This window comes from Quercus robur, chromosome 5, assembly GCF_932294415.1.
Source record: "Quercus robur chromosome 5, dhQueRobu3.1, whole genome shotgun sequence".
Lineage (NCBI taxonomy): Eukaryota > Viridiplantae > Streptophyta > Magnoliopsida > Fagales > Fagaceae > Quercus > Quercus robur.
In genome coordinates, this window is record NC_065538.1 from 2,096,285 (window position 1) to 2,103,253 (window position 6,969).

The 6,969-nt window shown below is 32.9% G+C and overlaps 1 long non-coding RNA gene across 2 annotated transcripts; it reads right to left on the reverse strand.

Annotated features, from left to right (window-relative positions):
* Window positions 1-643: 643 nt before the first annotated feature.
* Window positions 644-3,855, reverse strand: LOC126724815 (uncharacterized). 2 transcript variants are annotated; one of them, XR_007655123.1, is made up of 4 exons: window positions 3,657-3,855; window positions 3,294-3,389; window positions 1,815-1,878; window positions 644-845 (listed from the first exon to the last, which is right to left on the reverse strand). It is a non-coding gene; the product is annotated as an uncharacterized LOC126724815 (long non-coding RNA). The 2 variants fall into 2 exon arrangements; XR_007655124.1 differs by lacking the exon at window positions 1,815-1,878.
* Window positions 3,856-6,969: the final 3,114 nt, after the last annotated feature.

Here is a 6,969-nt window from a genome sequence, read left to right on the forward strand (position 1 = left end):
TTTTGACTGGTAGCATGGCAGATTTTTAAGTGGGATTTTTTCCTACATGTTACAACCTCCTTAATTGTAGGGAAAGACTTCTGCTATTATATGTAGTAGCTAGTCGCTAACGCGTGCGATGTACGAGATTATATAAGTCTATCTATACATGCTTGGGGAGGATCCAAACGGCCAGAATTAGATTTTTTTTCATCGCCATTAGCATTGAAGTACTTAAAGATAAGTTCATAGGTACCTTTTTGCATTTAATAAAATTCTTATTTGAGGCTCACCAAAATAGGAAGTGACACAATTTTTGATTCAGAGCCGTTTACAAAGTAACAATTTTGTATAAAAATGTGCAATATATATGCACTGCCATAGGTGCAAAGGAAGCTAAAAACGCAATATATATACACACTACCATAAGTGCAAAGCAAACTAACTATGCAAGAGTACTTTTTTTAGCATGGTTTTAGGAGGCACAGATCCTGGCCGTCCAAATGATCTCTGCCACAGCAATGACCTTGATTATCAGCTAAGGCTATTTAATCCATTTTACATTCTCCAAATACTCGTATATAAAATTGGAGAAAGATAATATTTGAGTTCAAAATCCCAGTTCTAACAAAATCACATATGAAACAACAATGAACTCAATTCAAAACAGAGCAAACAATGAAACAATATAATAAAAACTCAACTTTGAGGCTCTGTTCTATTTAAACCAATTTCAATCTGAATTTTAATCCATATCAATCAAAGGAAATTGAAATATGGAAAAGACCATATCTATTAACGTAGTAGATGCAAAGCCTTGTCATATACTATCTTCCAAATCAACTTTCTTGTAGCTTCATTTAGATCTGAAACACAAAGAGAACTAAAATAGCCTTAATTTTCATGGGTCAAATAATTTGGTTAAGAATTAGAACACAATCACTTATTTAACAAATAAGGGCAAAAGATCACATCACTGTGAATAAGGTATTATTCTTCTAAATTTGTGAATTAATTAATTGGTGGCATGCATGTTATGACTTAGGCAAATAGTAACCATGATTTAGAATTCTGAAGCAAATCTAAATATCCCCAAAAAGCATATATTAATCTCCAAAAGACATAAGCATTTACCAGGTTGGACAACTATATTAATAGACAAAAATTTCCCCAAAGCTAAAGCTTATCTAAAAAAAAAAAAAAAAAAAAAAAAAAAAAAGAAAAAAAAAAGAGATAGTGATAGTGATAGGAGATACTTCCAGTTATAGTGATGGTATTTATTATTAATACTCAAGCAATAACATTAATTACCAAAATACAACAGCAACCCATAGAATAACAAAAACACAATAACTAGAAAAACACATCCATGAAGGGTAAGGCCATGACCACCATCACTACCAACAACGACCCATTACCTGAAATTCACACAACCAAATCCACAAACACATTTCAAACAAAATATATCAGCTACATATTCACACCATCACTCCCCCAGAACACAAAAATAATCCACCAAATAACAACTTAATTCCTAGAAATTGAAATGGAAACAAACCTAGATGCACAAATGAATAAGTAACACTAACACATTATATATACTGGCACTGAGGTTTCTAATGCTCGGCAACCTCCACATACTATGCCATTAATAAACCTTTTTTTTTTCTCTATTTTACAAACACAACCAAATACTGTGGTTGCATCCATTATCTCTAACTTTCTTTTAGCATTTACTTCATATATAGTTTGCATAGAAATCTCAACTATGTTGCCATAATCCATTAAAAAAACATTATTAATCATGTAAAATTGTAATGAAGTCCATATATTACCTTGTAGAGAGGTACATAATAGTCACATATCCAACTTCAGAAGATCTATACATTGCTATAGATTCTGCAATTTTAAGAACAATCTATATTAGTAGGAAATTATCTAAAATTCAAACTGAATTAACCAATTTTTTTCAAAGAGAAAGAGAGGGGGAACATGTGATACTAATGAATCTTCCACGTACTTAATGGGACTATATCAGTTACTATCATCCAGGTTCTTCACACTTATAATTGCAGAATGAATCAAGACTTTTGGTTGTTACATTTTTAAGAAGTGTAAGTGCTTGTTTGTAGATTCCAGCCACTGTTGCAAGAGTACTCTTAACTGATAAATTAGGAAGACGACCACTTTTATTGGTAAATATGGAAAAGGATATATTTTTGAGGCAATAATTTACATCATCAATTAATTGTTAATGAAGTCACGATATGTGCTTCAGTTGCTTCCTTTTAGGCCTGTCAATCTTGTTTCAAGTTTCTCCCAAATCCAAATTTTCTATATCCTTATTTTTCAACTCTTTTCTATTGTTGCTATTAAAAGAATCATCCTTGAAAAAAGTAAGTTTATTATGAGCAGAACCTCCACCAATAGAGCTCACTCCCATTTTGGCGAATATTGGCATAGTGGTAACACAATTTATGTGTCTAAGATTTTGTATTTTTTTCCTTACATCCTTAAAACGCCACTTAAAATATGGCAATCTAAAGAGGTTTAAGTTTCCTATATTCTTATTCCAAAGCTTATGGCATAAATATTAGTACCTTACAATACATCCGACAATCTTCTTGGACTCAAAGCCCTTTTATTGACTTTGCCTATGGCCAAAATCCCTGGCATAGAAAGTATTCAATTTCTTGTGCCATCTGAGTATGCCTATGGTTGTAATCATCGGCATGGCAAAGTGTGCAATTTCTTGTGCTTCTTTTCCATTGTATCACAACTTGATTCTTAAAAGAAGAAAGGACCTTAATACTTCCTGGTCATTAAAAATTTCCACTAATTTTGCGCCAAGATGTTAGGTAGTAGTAGTGCAAATTAAGTGACTAATATGTTCACTATTTAACACCACACCACACTTAGGGGTATTGTGCAGCTTACTCCAAAACAGATCGTCAGGTTTTTTTTTTTTTTTTTTTTTTTTTTTTTTTTTTTTTTTGTGGGGTATTCATTAAAAAAAAATTAATTAAAATGAGACACCTGTTCAGCAATCTTGAACATCCATACTAACCAACCAAAACCTTCAAAATAAAAATAAAATCGCCACAAAATACAAAATAGCAGCAGCCCCAACATAACATTTCGCAGTTGATCATATAAAAACCCAAAGATTATATTGCCCATTGAATTTGTTTACTATTTCTTAATGTACAAAACTAACTAAAATTTACAATGCCCATATAATAAATATAGAAAGGGAAAACAAATGCAAAATAAATACAACAAAAAAAACCATATAGCAAACCAAAACAACATACCCATAATCAAAACCAAATCAAAGAATCCCAGGAAATAGCAAGTTTACTGATGCGGCCTAGTATTGGGAATTCAACCATTCCCAAGGTCTTAGCCCTCTATAAGCCAAGAAAACATGAAGTGAAATTAGTTGTAATGTAGATATGGTCACATACACCTTAACCTCAGCACTATATAAAATTGTAACAAAAGAAACAAAGAAATGATTCAAAAATTAAAAAGAACAAAGCAATAAAAGGTAGGACTAATATAACCAAAGAGAAGAAATTTACTATGAAATTTTGCATTGATGATGAGAGAAAAACCCTAGTGAATGAGCAGAGATTAACAAAATAAACATAAAAAGATAGAAGAAAGTAACAAACCTTGGAGGTGGCATTGATAAACATCAAAGATTGACAATTTATTCAGCAATCTAACAACTCTGATTAGCTAAGTTTGATTATACTTTTAGCAATGTATAAAAGTACATCTTATCAATGCCACTCCAAAGAAAATCTCTCTGTAGCTTCTCAATCGACCACCTCCACTGGAATAGAATGAAGAGAAAGAAAATAAGTAGGCAAACTGATGTCGTGGAAGCCTAGAGAAAGCACACACGATGCTCTCTTGATGGAACAGAAACTAAACTGTTAGTTCCTGGTAGTAAACCTCGAATCCACAAGGGGTTTCCTTGAATCCACAAGGAGAAATAAATTGAAATCCACCAGAAGAAAATTTGACAAAACGTCTGTGTTTATTGATAATAGTCTATGAAAAAACGTTTACAGGCTTAAGAGCCTATTTAAGGGCTCCTTAAAACTTGACAGACAATAAAATATAATCTAAAATAACTCTTAATTGATATCTAACCATAACAGGAACCAAATTTGACCTAAAATGCATTAAATGCACCTAAAAACAAGGAAATAAATCACCTAAACCTAAAATAACGTTTTTTTTACATAAAAATACCAAAAATAATAAATTACAATAATTAAATAGTAAATTGTGTCCTACATCAAACCCCTCCACTTGAAACAAACTCGTCCTCGAGTTGATGGTCGAAATATGAAATCTTCCGCTCCAAATAAACAAATACTTTGAATGCTTTAATAACTTGATTCGGTTTTGAAACTTGCATTCTTCATGAAGTAGAACATAAAATTTCTTCACACCTACCTTCAATTTATTTGCAACATCAATCAACAATGGGTTGATAATAAAATTAAAATTTTCTACTCCAAGAAAATCAACATATTGTGTAGTCGTCTTCAATAAATCAACCGGAACCTGGGGGTTGTGGGTGATGGACTCGTCCTCACCTTTGACCTCAAGTGGATCTTCCACAATATTCTCAATAATTACTATCTCTTGATTTTTGTGATCTTCCACAATCAACTCAATCTTCTTTTCAAGTTTCAATTCAACAACTTGTTGCAAGTCTTGACCTTTTTTAACCACTTCAAAAGTTTCTCTAGAAATAGGCTGCTTCTTCTCAACCCTCAAATTCTTTCCTTTACTTGATACATGGACTTGGCTGTGATAATTTTGGTTATGACCTTTCATGTTGTGAACATATTGATTTTCATATGAACATACAGATTTATAATCAATACTTGTATAATCTAGTATATCATAATAGTCATTAGGAAACCATAAATCAATTAATACTTTTTTCATTCTTTGCCAAGAGCAGATTGGATGCTTACCTCGTCGCTTTCTATCAATTTGAATCTCTTCCCACCATTCCTCTGCTTCATCATCCAATTTATTAGATGCAAGCCGCACTTTTTCTTCATCACAAATCTTCCAAAAATTAAAATACTCTTCCAAATCAAGAAGCCAGTCGATAAAATCCAACTTACACATATCTCCATCAAATAATGGAATTTTCTTGTAATTAGGAGTGCGTCTTTGAATATATTGGTCATTGTCATTGTGAGATGAATTCCTAGCAAGAAGAGTAGCAATCTTTTGCTTGATTTCACCTATAATTTGCTGACTTCTTTCACAAAATTGGTGATTCTCATCACGAAAATTAAGGAACTCAGCCCTAGTGAGGATTGGGTTGTTGACGTCGTCACCACCGTCATTGTTGTGGTGGTCACCGTCTCGCCGGTTAGCCATCAAATCAGGGTAAGTCAAGGCTCTGATACCAACTGATGTCGCGGAAGCCTAAAGAAAGCATTTCATAGATTCAAAATATTCTGAGAGATATCAACGAAATAGTGAGCAGAGGTCATTCGTTAGAAAACAATTTCAGCACAATTAGCATTAATAGGTCCCAAATTAGTTTTTAATTAACATTAATAGGCTCCAATCACTCCCATTTCAGACTTAATTAGTTCCAAATTTACCCTAATTATAAGTTAATTGCACAAATTACTTATTGAATAACTAATGTTTAACTATCTAGTTAATTAGGTGTGTGCAACCCTACCATAAAATGTAATCCTAACCAATCAAATTATGACACTTCATTGATCTCAAATTGACTATACTTATAATCAATTGAAATCAATTGTTTATAATTACATATAGTTGGACTCAATTTGTAATAGTGCATCTCAGCCATTAAAACTTGATTTGATGATAACTTTCAATCTGGTAGTTCGATTAGGGCTTATGACCAGTCGATTTGATCGTTACAATATCAAGATTATTTTGGTGAAATGAGATTAAGGATCTAATGACCAGAATCAAGATGTATATTTCCAAGACAAAATTACCCTTTTATCCTCCAGATGAGGTTACATGTGGGTTGCAAAATGAGGTGTCAACATCATGCTAGAGGTGCTTCTCCACCGGCTTCACCCTCTGATGAGTCTTGATTGCCCTTTGGCAATACGTTACAAAAAGGGGGAGTACATAGTGATAGGGGGAGATATTTTTGGCTTTAAATTGTATCTAGGAGACATGATGTATATTTGGTTTTGATGTATTTATTTGATGATGGGTTGTATATGTTAGGGGGAGACATTGTGTTTTATGTTTTTATGCTTATTGTTTTTATGTGTTTATGTTCTTGTTTCACATTATGGTACATTGATTTTGATTTATATTATGAGGTTATTCATGGTATATGTCTTATATTTTATGTTTTGTGAAAACAAGAGGTTTATTTTGGTTTACTTGTATTATTCCACACATGTGTTTATGTTTCTATTTAGTGTTTCAAGAATATACAAGTTAATTCAGTTGAGGCTGCTGTCTACTTTTACAACTGATAGATAGTGGTTAGGTTGAATTGTATTTTGGGCTTTAATAATTGATTGGGCTATTTTTACTTTGAGTTTTCTATTAAGTGTAATGTGTTTTGTCACATATTGCCAAATGGGGAGTTTGATAGGTTCTAAGACTTTAGGAACTAATGTATTAGAACTTTGTTGATGGCTCGTTTTGGGAAGCGCAGTAGAGGGGAGAAGCCTAGCAACATGGGCAGAAATGAGTTGGTAATTGGATAGAAAAGCCATTAAGCCCAAGTGGCAAGAATAATGGATTATAGGGCCATAAAATAAGCAAATGGGCCTTGAGGAAGCAAACGGGCCTAAAGGAGCCCGGAAACAGAGAAGTAGCAAACCCATAGACAATATGTGATGTAGAAAAGTGAGAATGGGCCACAGCAGGCCCGAAGTAATGAAAGTAAAGAAAGTAAGGGGTTGATGGAAAATCCATGAGCCTCAAGGATGAAGGATA